We start from the raw sequence: 15322 nt of genomic DNA, 5'->3' as shown, positions 1-15322 counted from the left end.
AAGCGAATTGTTCCCTTTGCTCTAGCTGAAATGAGCATTCTTCTTCCAACTCGGATTGTCACCTTGTCATCAACCAGTTCCCTTGGCGACTCAAGTATCTGCATAGAAGAACAAAAATGGTTAGTGGCTCCTGAATCTAAAAACCCAATATGACATATCGTCTACCACTACACAAGCTTCAAGTACAAACAAATCAAATTTACCTTTCTTTTTCAACTCAGCGAGATTCTTTTTACAGTTTCTCTTCCAGTGACCTTCAACTCCATAGTGGAAATACTTTCCTTTTGGTTCTTTCTTCTTGGAGTTGTTGTCATTCTTATTCTCCTTGGCTTTTGGTGCCTTCTTGCCTCTTTTGGACTTCTTTTCCTTACTTTTGTCCTTGTCATTGTTTGTCTTCCTCTTCTTGGTTTTATCCTTAAAAGTTAAAGGTTTCTCCTCTGCCACATTTGCCTCGATCTCTTTGGTTATAGTTTTGTTAAGAGATTCAAATGTCTGCAGTTCATTCAACAGCTGGGTCATGTTGAATTCCAACTTATTCATAATATAGTTGTTCGTGAACACAGAGAAAGCAAGAGTGAGTGATTCATGTATGATGCTTGTGTACACTCATCAATGACGACCCCATGTATTTATGCGTCATACATCATGTTAATCATGCTCAAGACATGTTCACGCACATAAACACCATTCTTCATCTTAGTAGTCATGTAGGATCTAGTAGCCTCGTGTCTACTTTGATCAGATTGATGCCCAATCATGGCCTGCAGAGATTCCATTATCTCAAAAGTAGTTTCCATGGGTTCATGGTTTGTTCTCAGAACATCATTCAAGCTCACAAGCATGTAACACTTAGCCTTATTGTTGGATTGAATCCAGGTATCATATTTGTCCCGAATATTCTTCGAGGTATTAGCAACGGACTTTTCAGGACATTTCTCAGTCAAAACAAATTTATGGTTCTCACATATTAACATCAAATTCAGATTCAATTTCCATCTTATAAAATTTTCACCATTAAGTTTTTCAAGTGAAAGTAAAGCAATTATTGGATTGCCACCATTCGACATTATTGAAAGAAATAAAATAGAGTAATATTAATATTTGAAAAATATCAATTATTTGGAAAGTAAATATGATGCATGAATGAAACAATTAAAACACATAAATAAACATTTACTATTCCATGATAAAACAACCCAACAAATAAAGTGTCCCCTTACGGTCGATCAAGTTAAATTCAGATAGTTTATAAGACAATCTTATCTTTATTACTTAAAATTCAAAATAACTCTTTATTTTCTCTTTTAAAAATAAAGTACCGCTACTTTGGTCAAGATGCAATTATCCACTACAAAAGCTTAATTGCATCTTTGTAAGTGTAACCCATTATTTCGGAATTCATAACTTAACTTAGAGAGTGTCGCCTTAGGGTGGGTCAAGCCTAAAATACACCACTCCTTCCTATCTTCGTAAGAAACCAACCTTGGTATTGATATGTCTAGAAACCTTTCTTAGGGGGACAGAAACAAAGTCATTCATATCTCATGGTGTTGTACTAATAATGGAGAGCATAGATCACATTGAGATGTTCACCTTCTCCCACTTACTATTTTTAGAAATAATGTGTTTTATTAAACTAATTAATTAATTCCAAATTAATAACTAGTTTATTAATAACCTATGAATATAATTAATTACAAAATACATTTAATTATAAAAGAGCATGTTTCTACAATTAATGTGATCTAGATAATTATACGTTACATTCATCTAACATTACTAAAACACTTTTAAATAAAGTTGGTTATCTTAAAGGCTTATAATAACTATTGCATTTATTATGGTGTGAGTTACCAAGTTTTAACTAATTTAATACTTAGTAGTTTACATGCACTTGATTTCTCCAAAATAATTCACATGAACAATTAGGACATTCCTAAATAATCATGTTTCTAAAATATGCATGATTAATAAAAAAATGTGTGGGGTTTCATGAATGACATGTAATTGACTAATGCATGATCATGTTATCAATAAAAAAATAACTAACATTTATTTAAATAAATATAATAAATGATGAACCGAGTACTATTGGGTATTTCTAAATTTACAACCTTTGAAACGATAAAAATAAAATTACAAAATAGGCTTTCGGTGGTTTTCAAGACTCCAAGAATGCTGCTCCTCTTTTTTAGGCTTTCTTGTTAATCTTTAGGAATTTGTTGGGCCAACTAATTAATTAGAAACTAACTTTCCAATTAATTTATTTCTATTTTGTTATCTTTTTAATTTAGTTGAATTTAAATAATTAAAGAACCAAATTTAAATAATTATTTAAACTTAAGATAAAATCTTAACCAACTAAAAGATATTTTATTTTTCTAATAAAAATAAAATAAGATAATTAAACTTTTAAATTCAATCAATTTAAAAGTTAATTAAATAAAAGATGAATTGCACAAAAATAGGATCTAGCTTTGGGTACCAAGATTGGTGTCCTAGACCACTAGGACTGGCGACACCATGGGAGCCAAGGGCTTGGGTTGGTGGTTGCGCATGTGACTTGAGCTGGCTGCAGGCGCACAGGGAGCGGGTGCTCAGGGAGCTGTGGGGCTGGGCTGCAGACGTGCAGGGCACAGGTGCACAGGAAGTTGCGGGGCAAGGCAGTGGTGCGTGTGGTCGTGCGCCTAGGTGCGCAGGTGGTCGTGCGGCTAGGGCTCGGGTCATAGGCTTGGGTCCTTTCTCTTCTTTGTGTACAGATTTTGAAAATACATATTTCAAAAATAAAATTTACAAAAATCCTATGCCCTTTATGGCTTACACAAATCTAGAAAGTCAAATTCCTAACCCAATAGCACCATATAATTAACGATCCATCATTCAACCCTGCATTCAAAAAATATATCCATCAATTCAATATACATATCAACATACATATAACAAATGCAAGAAACTCACACAACATTTAATATATATATATATATGTATGTAGACTGCTTTGGTACCAATTGTTGGTATTCAAAGTGTAAATCAAAGAAATGTAGCAGAAATTGGGTTTTTAAAAATTTATTAATACTAGCCATGATCGTACATATATAGATATATTAAATCACATACAAATAGATTAAAGATTACATGTTGAATCCTATCAAGTATCCATGAATCTTTTTGTATAAATTAACGATCTTCCAATCCAAATTCTGAAACCTCACACCTTGATCTTCCAAATCAATCCTCAAACACACAAGGAAGTGTGTGGGCACATAGGATTCAAAAGGTTGATTTAGGACTCTAGATGTACTCAACACATGAGATCTGGAGAAGTTTGATTGAGAGAAGATGTATTGAATAGTTTTCCAAGTTTAGAAAAAACGATCACTCTCTTTTTAGAGAGAGAGTCTGACAGTCTATGAAAACCACTTCTTCTTAAAAAGTATCGCTTCTTTTCAAGTTTATAAAGAAAATTAAATCATTTAATTAATCTTTATTTTATTTAAAATAAAACTGACCAGTTACAACTAATATAATTTAAATTATATTTAAAAAAATTAGTAATTAAATATAATTAAATAAACAAATTAATTTGAAATTCAAAATTCAAATCTCAGGGATATTTTCTATCCTTGGATGGCACTACACACACTCACTGTACATTGAGTGTGTCGTGAGCCACATATAGGGGTTTCCCTGATTTTCTCATTTGTTTGTTTAATTAATATTTAAGATAATATATTTATCCCAAAATAAATATTAGTCAATTAAAAATTAGATTATCTTAAAATATCAGTTTTATATAGATAAATAAATATTTTATTGTAAATAAGATAATTATTAATCTCCCTCTATATTAATCCAAACATGATTAATATTTATTTTAACATAAAGTTTTTCAAAATAAAAAACTATATAGTTAAATAATTAATTAATTCACAATTAATCAATTAACCATAACTATCACATAACTATTTCCTTGCCCTGGAAAATTAATTCATTTGCAATTAAGTCATTCTCTCTACAAATCTTCTTTATGACATCATTACCCTTGACAGTATAGGACAGAGATGACCTGGGGACCATGGACCTATAATACGAAGCTCCAATAAACCAGATTATTAATTAACCTCCTTAATCTAATAATCTTATTTATTAATTCCATGATTACACCACTATAAATATGGAATTTCACTCTAAGTATTTATATAATTATATTTACAGAGTTTTATTTGTAGTCAATTGATATAATCAATAAATGCAGTTAGGTCCTCCAATTATCAGTTCGTTAATTAGAGCTGGTCAAAATTACCATTTTACCCTTCTAATTACCTCTTGTCCCTTAAGTACCATTAATTCACTAGTAAATAATTAATCTATAATCAAATTATAGATTTGAGCTCAATAACTATTCAATTCCAGAATTAACTCTCAAGGGAACCAATATTCAATCCGTTAGGAAAGTATAGATTCCGTTATTGTAAATCATGTTCCCATTCATTCATGATATTGATTCTAAAAAAAAAGTCACTAGCCTCATTATACTAAGAAACCTTCACGAGTGAATCAAAAGATCCAATGAGCACAAACATGATTTCATGACTACTCAAGATTTAGACTGATCTACAAATGATCGTCTATTATGATCAGAATTAAATCTTTAAGAAAAACGGTTAGTTTATAAACATAGTTAATTGATATCGGTATTGTCATATATAATCTCTATTATATAAAGTACATTTACCAAGATGTCTATTCACATCAGTAATCTGAATCTAGACTACTTGCATCTTGTATTCTTCGTAAACCGTACTAGAAACCATTCATTAAAGATTCTTTACTTTAATATGCTACTGATTATTTTATTCATTGTATATAATCTTAATTCTCTCGTACTAATACAAGATCATATCCTCATAAATGAATATGAAATTTTCTTGATATTCATTTAAATTATTCAAATAATAATTATAACATTCAAATATAATAAAATTATACTTTTATTTAAATCAATAAAATATCTTTACATGCTTTTATGGCATAAATTCTAACATTATGTTGCCATCATTGGTGAATCTTTTAGTTTAGGAGTTTCATTCTCATCTCTCTAGATGTAGAACTTATTAGTGAACGGAATTGCTAAATTCTCACTAGTTTTCACATAAAGAGATTGAAATTATTCTTAGACTTATATATTTAGACTTTCCATTATAAATGCCATTATAGGTTCTGGCAAGTGTGGCTTGACTATCACAATGTATCGAGATCATCAATACCTCGTCCATGGAAATAAGGATATCCAACATGAAATCACTAAGCCACTCAATGTTAGGAAAATAGTTTCAACAATAATAGTTAACAATGATATTGAGATAATAATTCTTGTAGTAAAACAATAAATGAACAATGATTTATAGAATCTTAATCTCAATTGTGATCAACAATCATCATCATATGTATAAATCCACAATGTTATGTAAACAAAATCACATTTATATAATATTCTTGAAGTTATGAACACAATTAATCAAATGATGAATTATAACACAAAATAGAGATTAGAAGACTTGACCAAATTGTAGAACTTTGTCCAAATTCTCTATCTCAACCTTCTATGTAAATTACTTGAGGTTCACTATTAAGGAAATAAGAATTGGGACCTAATCTAGCATTTAAACTCATCAATCAAGTAATTCTTGATGAGTTTTTTGGAGAATAAGATTGATCTATGAAGCTACAGCTTAGAGAGAGAGAAAGAGTGGAAAAAAAAAAGAAACCAAACATATACATAAATAAATGATCTAGGGAAACTCAAAACCTAACAACAACACAGAATAAAGAAAAAAAAACCTAATGATTACCCAAATAAATCGATTAATCGAAAGTGGAAAAAAAAATTAACAATAAAAAACAAAAAATAACCCAAAAGGAAACCTAAAATACTCTAAATCTGAACTCATTTCCTCAAACTCAAAAAAAAAAAAATGAAACTAAAAGCATTTGAAAATAAAAATATACCTACATTTTTTTTTCGAAACTTCAACCTCAAAATCTTCACCATCATCCTCTGCAACCTTCTTTAACTTCATCAATGGACGTTCCTCATCAAAAGATTTTCCATGAGTTTTATTCTTTCTAGAAAAAACCTTCTTCCTCTTACTATAACCCTTGATGTTACTCTATTTCTTCTCACTAGAATCACCCACATTGTCCTTAGAACCTTTTTTCATCAGGTTCAGACTTGGTTTTTTTCTTCTTTTTATTTAGAATAACACTCTTTATAGAAGGAGAAAGAGAAGAACAAGTGACCACCATTACTCCCATTTTGCACCGTTTAATAGATACTCTTCAACATGCAAAGGAAAATGAGACTATCCTACTTCTCTGAATAAAAAGCAAGTCGTGGATTACTGGTATGCATCATCAAGCACTTGGCAGAGAAAATAAATAGCTTTAGACATGGATACATGGGGGGAGATAGACTAAAAAAGCAATGCCACGTATAAATTTTTCTTAATGAAATTAATAGATTTTATGATTATTTTTTTTATAAAAAAGTTAAAATTTCATGGTCTGGGAGAAAAATAAGTGGAAATAATACTATTGTCTAAATTTTAAATTAATTATTTTTAGGGTATTTAGAACAAAAATACTTAACTTTACACTTTGTAGTACTTAAATACCTAATTCTTTTATTTGACGGCTAAAATACATTTCGTTACACTTTCTTGATAGTTGTAGATACTCATTCTTATCTGCCAGGTGAGCGCTTATGTGTCACCTTCTAATTGGCCCAAATCAATCATTTTTATTTATTATTTATAAATTTAATTTAAATATTAAAAAATTAAATAAAAAATTATTTAAAATTAAAATTAAAATTAAAAAATTGATTTCTTAGATAATATAATCTAAATAATCGAATAAAAAATGGTCATCTTCTTCAATTATGTTCATCAACTCAAAAAAGTTTTGATTGTGTTCATTATATGAAAAGAGATAAACTCATATTTATCAAACAAACTATACAAACTTAATTCAAAAAATAAATTAGACAAATGAGTTCTTTTGATTTTTTTCAAAGCTATAATTAAAATCACAAATATGACAATCACCATCTCAACAAAATCTAAAATCTATTCAAACAATTTTTGGGAAAGCTAATCCATATCCAACATCACAAACTTAGCAAAAACTTAGATTTATCATGCTTATTTGAAACCAAAAAGAGAGAGAGAGAGAAATCCAAGTCTGTTGTAGCTCATTTCCTCTCCTTAAGTCCCAAATCTCCGGCATCCTCATATCATCGCAGGTCTCGTCATCGTGTCATGGCATCCTGGCCGGTCCTAAACTCCCAGATCTCGTCAACTTCATCAACCTCATAGCGCCTTTGTCCCATATCTTCGGCGTCCCAGATATCTACTTTGTCCTCGACCCAAATCTCCAGCATTTGTTCGACATTCTTTGTCCTCCACCGTAGTTCTTCCCACACGCAACTCCTCCCCAGCTGCGAGCAGTAACCACGCACGACTTAGTGCTGCAATCTTTGACACATCTTCTTCGACCCCGGTGTCTTCCTACCGTTGTTGCCACAATCATTATTTCTTTGCCTCTTTGTCTTCCCAAGCCATGGTTTCTTTATTATCTTCTTTTGTACATTTTAGGTTTTCTAAGTTTAGTTTTTTTTGGTTGAAAGTTTATTTTATTTATTGATGTATATTAATCTTGTTAAAACAAATTAATTCAATTTTTAAAGTTTTATTTTAATTTTAAATATCTAAAAAAATGAATTTTAAATGATTGTTTATTTGATTTTAATTTTTTTGTTAATATTTAAATAAATTTAATAAATAAAAAAAAATGATTGATGTAGTCCAATTAGAAGGAATCACACCCATTATAACAAATAGTAAGGAGGTATATTTGTGTAATTCACTTACAATTATATATATATATATTAGATCTTATATAAAAAATATGAAGAATTATATATAGTATCACAATTTTTTTTCTTTTATCTTATAGGATTAGCATAAAAGATAAATGATAACATAACAAAAATAAATTTATATTATAGGGTCATAATTTTCTTAATTATCTTAAACTTATTGACATGATGATGCATCTATATAACCTTTTATATGCCTCTTCAAAGATTGTGACAATACTTTTAAAAAAATATACGATACAATATATATACATTCTTGTTACGTTATATATTTTATAATATAGAATTTACAAATTTAAATACTTTAAAAATATGTATCACAAAAAATATTATATATATAAATAAAATATTAAATATTGATCTAAATTTGATAAACTCAAAAACTATAACTAATTAGGCAATATTGAATTAAACAAGATTTTTACAAAAAAAAACCTGTACTTAACACATACAAATAAATACATAATAAAAACTCATGTTCACCAAAAATTTAAATAAAATAGATAAAAAACCTCTAACAACATCATCTCTTCAAAGCTTAGACTTATATATATATTGTTGGTATTAAATGATCAAATCAAAGGTACGCAACGGAATATATAGACCAATTTTAATAAATATTAATACCAATCAGGATCATATACATATATAAATATTAAATCACATACAAATAGATCAGGGATTACCTCTTGTAGCCTATCAAGTGTCTTTGAGTCTTTTTGTATCAATCAGCGATCTTCCTATCCAGTGTTCTGAGATCTCACACCCTGATCTTTCAGACCAATCCTCAAACACACAAGGACGTGTGTGGGCATGTAGGATTCAAAATGATGATTTATGTGACTCCCTAAATGTACTCAACACATGAGATCTAGAGAGTTTTGACAGAGAGAATGTTTAGAATAGTTTTCAGGTTTAGAGAAAATTATCGCTTTAGAGAGAGAGCCCGATTAAACATTATTATCTGAATATCACGTATATAAGATTTATAAAGATATTTAAACTAATTAAATAATCTTTATTTAATTAAAATATAATTCAAATTAAAACTGATTAGATATTTTCATTTAATTACCTATTTAAATCATATTTAAAAAGAATAATTAAATAACTGATTAAACAAATTTATTTGAAATTCAAAATTCAAATCTCAGGGATATTAACCCTGATGCTAGGCGCCACACACTGTATTGTACGGTGTGTGTCACCTAGCTCTATTAGGGTTGCCCTAATTTTCTCATTTATTTATTTAATCAACTTTTAAAATAAGATATTTATTCCAACATAAATATCAGTTTGTTATCCAGATTTCCGGATAGCGTTTAGATTGATGTCCTCGGGGAAGCAGAATTACCAATGTCTTTCACGGTAGGTGACCAGAGCTCGCAGATGGACAGAAAGGCTTCGCCTCTCCCGTTTAGTGTCCGGATTACTCTTTCAAGCAAACACGACACGGAAACTCGTCAACTCTCTCGGACTCCCGAAGGGGTATCCTTCGGGGAAGCTCCTTCCAGGAGAAGCTCTTCAAGTGGTCTTCGCGGAAACAGTTCCGTGCCTCGCACGGAACAAAACCAAGCGGTCGAGTCATGGAGGAGGCATATTTGGAATGATATCCACCTGACACAGGATCCCGCCTGACACGCCCGACAGGTCAAAGCCGCACACATCCCAGCACGCCTAAGGGTACCTTTTCGCCTACTGTTCCGTTGACAACTTGGAAAAGACGGCTGACTTTGTGTGTTCCCCATACTTTCACGTAAATATACCCACATAGAGTCTTGTAGCCATGCTACTACAGTAATTGTATCCCCTATTTATGGTTGGTGTAATTAAGACTCATGTACGTAGAGAAAAACCCTAATCCAAAACCCTAGCTATAAAGACCCCTTCATTTTACAAGAAGAGGGACGACCGACAGATCACAGAGCAAGAACTCTACAAAAATCTCTCTAGCTTCATCTTCTTCAAGAGAACCCGAGAGAAACACTGTGAGTGTGTGAAGTTCTTGTACACCAGCCATCTTACTGTAATCCTTTCCAAGTATAATAACATCGACTCGTGGACTAGGGCTTGTTAACGCCTGAACCACGTAAAAACACTGTTTGTTTAGTTACATTTCAGCACTTCTACAGTTCTTATCTTTTTATTATTCTGTTTGTATTCGTTTCCGAAAAACTCGGTAAACATTTTGGTGCTTTCATTGAGAGCTGTAGGAAGTTGTTAGTCAGCTCTTTTTCTGTGTACGTTTTTTGTATTCACTTCGTGCTAAAGAGATGGTGACTACGAGAAAATCCGCGGTTGACAAAAATGCTAGGGTCAACCCCGATACTGTGATGGAAGATGCGGTGCAAAACGAACCCTTGGACTACCAAGGCGAAGACCCGACATCCCGCCAGGATCGGGTCAGTACCGAAGATACGACATACTTAGAAGACGAAGAAGAATATGTCCAAGATGGTTATTACAAGGACGACTGCTACTATGAGAAGGACCCATAACTGGTCCAAGTAGCCGAAGAACTGGAGGTCACCAAAGCCAAGCTTGCTGAGCAGGAGCGCCTCTCCGAAAAAATGCAGCGCATGATGGAGCGCCTCCAAAGCAAGTTCGGAGACCTAGGCGACTCGGACGAGGACGCCTCTGTTTTAGGTGGTGCTGATGCCGCTATGCCGGATCCAGCCGCTGCTGGACCATCCAAAGCCGCCCCTAACAAGGGCAAAGAAAAAGTTGGAGAGCCTGTACGCGCTGACGCCCCTGCACCTCCTAAAGGCGTGAATCACCAGGCCGACTGCCCCCCCCCCCCCCGCGCGCAGAAGGTCTCTGGCGCTCCTAAGCCCAGACGTCCTTCAGCCCCAAGGGGGCACTCCGTGCCTAAAGGGCCCGGTGCTAAGGCACCCAGGCCTAGGGGAAGGAACAACCGCCCTAGTGATTCCGTCAACCAAGACGGTCGGGCTGCGAACTCGCACTCCGAAGATAGTTGGTCCACGGTGGACCTAAGAAGAAGGTTGGAGGCCAAGTATGAAAAGGCCAAAGGAGAAAAGGCCCGGCCTCGCGGAGATGACCTCCGAAATCATATTAATGACAAGCTCCGGGGACGTGACCTCCCGGAGAGTGATACGAAGAGGCTCGAGGAACAGATTGCTGCCTTGACCAAGCTGGTCCGGAAGCAAAGTGGGGCCCTGTCAGACTCTGAGGAGGAAGACCCGGAACCATGTATTCGGAGGATCGCGGAAACGTCCCTCCCGGATAACTTCAAAATGCCTCACATAGAATTATATGATGGGAGGACAGACCCGCGTACCCACCTAGCTAAATACAACAAAATGATGCAAGTGGCGCGTGTCAGTGAGGACGCCAAATGCATGTGCTTCTCACTCACCCTTACCAAGTCCGCGGAGGACTGGTGGAAAAGATTAGCTCCCGGATCAATCCATAGTTGGAAGGAGCTACAGTCCGCATTCAGGAGGCAGTTCATTACTGCCCGCGACCACGACATGGAGGTTGGTTCCTTAACCAACATCAAGCAGCAACCCAATGAGAACCTCAAAGCTTTCATTCAGAGAATGATGGAAGCTGCTGCAAAGACCAAGGTCAGCGATGACATGAAGCTGATCGCCCTTCAATCGGGCCTTACTGTCGGCTCCCTTATATGGGGGGAAATGCAAAGGAGACGGGCAGAAACGCTGTCCGAATTCATGTCAAAAGCTCAGGGAATCATCAACCTTGAGGATGCCTACCAGCAGGCCTTTGGAGTTCCCCCGGCTCCAACGCCTTCCGTGACTGCGCCGAGCTTTGCTTCGCAAGCTCCCGCACCAGCCCTCACGCTTCCAAGAGCCCAATTAACTCAAGTGTGTATGGGCCTTCCGCGTCTGCTCAGACGCCGAGTCAAACCCATTTCTCTGGGTACGGAGCTGCACAAACCGGATGTAGTATCGCTCCTGGCATGCCGCAGCCGCAAGCGGAAGGCCCAGAACGAAATTTGAGCCAATCGCGGAGCAAACGAAGCGGAAGAAACTCCAACCGGGGAGACCATTCAAAGAAACCCCGGAAGGACTATGAGCCCAAGTTCACGGAGTATACCAGTTTGATAGACTCGCGAGAGAATGTCTATCGGGCGACCTGTAATATGGTCAACTACAGGAAGCCCCCGAAGGTGTCTCACGGAGGAAGGCGTCCGCGAGACTCCAATAAGAGGTGTGAGTTCCACGGAGACGTGGGGCACACCACGAACGAGTGCCTTCAGCTGAAGGATGAGATCGAGTCCCTGGCAAGAGAGGGACACCTCGGTCAGTGGGTGAGGATACCCATTATCTATCCCGGACAGGGAGTAGTTCACGGAGCTGCATATTCCCCGGGACAGAGGGGGACCGCTAGCGCTCCTGGAGCCGGTCACCCCCAAGCTCCCGGGTCTCAGTTCCCAGCGCTTCCTGCTCCAACTGCTCTGGCACCCATTGCCTTGTTGGCTCCAGGACCTGGCAACCCATATCCGCCCGGCCTTGCTCCGCCACCCGTTGACGGACACGTAGCCACCATTTTCGGAGGACCGCACCTTGCCGGAAGCACCCGCAACTCCCAGAAGAGGTACTTGAGGGAGTTAGAACACACCGGGGAGATGTGCGCCTTGGTTCAATCACCTGCTCAACGTCCCCGAATGATGGACCTTCCCATCACCTTCACAGAAGATGACGCACGACATGTGCACTTCCCCCACAACGATCCCCTCGTGGTGGAAGCCCAGATTGCCAATAAGAAGGTCTCGCGGATCTTGATCGATAACGGAAGCTCCGTAAACATCCTCTTCAAAGCTGCCTTCCACGCGATCGGATTAACCGAGACAGACCTGACCCCATGCCCCATCCAGCTTCAAGGGTTCAATGGGGATGCACTCATGCCATTAGGCAAGATTCAACTTCCAGTCACCCTCAGAGGAGAAAGTGACGCCTGTGCCTTCAAGCACTGCACATTCGTGGTGGTCGACTGCCCCACGGCGTATAATGCCATCCTAGACCGACCGGTCCTAATAGATTGTGGGGCCATAACCTCGATACGCCACTTATGCTTAAAGTTTCCGTGCGACGATGGGCGTATTGGCACCCTCCGAGGAGACCAACGAAGTGCACGAAGCTGTTATAACGTCTCCGTCCGATCCGTTTACACGGTCCAGGAGATGGTTGCTGCCATTCCTTTGACGGAAGAGTTACCAGAAACTGGGGGTGCTCAAGGGGCATGCTTTGACGAACTCGACCCTAGAGTGGGGGTCGAGAGAGTGATAGAACCGATGGAGGAAGTCGAAGAGGTGGTCCTCAACCCAGGAGATCCCACCAAAGTCATTCAGGTGGGGAAAAACCTCCTGTCGGCCGTTCGAGAAAAGATCGTGGCCACTGTAAAGAATAATCAGGATATCCTGGCATGGTGCCACGCTGATATGACAAGGATTAATCCTAATGTTGCGTGCCACGCACTCAACATAGACCCATCTGCAACTCCAGTTCGCCAAAAGAGGAGGCCGTTAGACCCAGTGAGGGCCGAAGCCGTCAAAGCTGAAGTGGACAAGCTGATGTCCATAGGCTTTCTCCAGGAGTCACACTATCCCGTGTGGTTGGCCAACCCAGTTCTGGTCCCGAAACCCGATGGGTCCTGGAGAATGTGCATTGACTTCACGGACCTAAACAAAGCCTGCCCGAAAGATTGTTTCCCTCTTCCGCGAATCGATCAGATGGTAGACGCTACTTCCGGGTACGAACTCTTATCCTTCATGGATGCGTACTCCGGATACAACCAGATCAAGATGCATGTCGCGGACCAGGAACACACCAGCTTCCTCACGGACAAGGGTGTCTACTGTTACGTGGTCATGCCTTTCGGTTTGAAGAATGCTGGGGCGACGTACCAGCGTCTAGTAAATAGGATGTTCAAGGACCAACTGGGGAGGAACATGGAGGTGTACGTGGACGACATGTTGGTAAAATCTAAGACCTCCGGGGACCACAGTGATGACCTTGAGGAAGCTTTTGCCGTGATCCGAAAGTATGGAATGAAACTGAATCCAAAGAAATGTACTTTCGGGGTCTCGTCTGGGAAGTTCCTCGGTTTCATTGTCAGCTCCCGCGGAGTGGAAGCCAACCCTGAGAAAATTAAGGCGTTCATAGATATGCCTTCCCCCCAGAAGCATAAGGATGTCCAGAGCATTACCGGAAGGATAGCTGCTCTCAGCCGCTTCGTATCCAAGGCCACTGACAAGTGTATCCCCTTCTTCAATGTGTTGCGAGGAAACAAGAAGTTCGAGTGGACCCCCGAATGCGAAGCAGCCTTCCAACACCTCAAGGAACATTTAACCCGAGCTCCCATTCTGTCCAAACCTGTCGAAGGAGAGGCGTTGTTCTTATACTTAGCTGTGACAGAGCACGCAGTGAGTGCCGCTCTCGTCCGGGAAGATGGCCGTATCCAGCTCCCTGTGTATTACGTAAGCAAGAGGTTACTGGACGCCGAGTCCAGATATTCAATGATCGAAAAACTCTCCCTCTGCTTGCTAATTGCTTCACGGAAGCTAAGGCCATATTTCCAGGCGCACACCATCAAAGTACTCACCAACCACCCTCTCCGACAAGTCTTGCAGAAACCCGAGTCTTCTGGCAGATTGCTTAAGTGGGCTATGGAACTGAGCCAGTTCGACATCCACTACCAACCACGTGTTTCCATAAAAGGACAAGCTCTCGCGGACTTTATTGTGGAATGCTCGGGAATGAATGACCTCCCGGAAGATCCTGTCCCGGAACTGCCCACATGGAAGGTCTATGTAGACGGAGCCTCAAATGAAAAAGGAGCTGGAGCAGGGGTCATCCTAATATCTCCCCAAGGGCATCAGCTCCAGAGCGCCATCCGTTTCGCGTTCCCAGCATCCAACAACGAGGCAGAACATGAAGCCATGTTAGCTGGATTACGACTGGCCAGAGAAGTCGGAGCCCAAAAAATCGAAGTATACAGCGACTCCCTACTTGTGGTAAACCAAATATCCGGGGAATACCAGACGAAAGGCGAAAAAATGGCTGCCTACGTGTCTCTCTCCCGCGGCCTACTGCAGCATTTCAAAGGCTACCAAATCCGCCAGGTCCCCCTGGACCAGAACTCACTCGCGGACACGCTGGCCAAGCTTGCAACAGACCCAGAGATCGAACAATATGGCCTGGTGCCCATCGGGCACTTAGAAGCACCCACTACCGAGACACAGAGGGTAAATTCCATCATCGACCATTCCCATTCCTGGATAGGACCCATCCTCAGATTTCTCACCACCGGAGAGCTCCCCACTGATAAAGCTGACACAAGGAAGCTCCAGTATCAAGCTCCCCGATACGTGGTTATGGATGGAAAGCTTTACCGCAGGGG

The sequence above is a fragment of the Humulus lupulus genome, chromosome 5 (genome assembly GCF_963169125.1).
Source record: "Humulus lupulus chromosome 5, drHumLupu1.1, whole genome shotgun sequence".
Lineage (NCBI taxonomy): Eukaryota > Viridiplantae > Streptophyta > Magnoliopsida > Rosales > Cannabaceae > Humulus > Humulus lupulus.
This window is presented reverse-complemented; position numbering follows the sequence as displayed.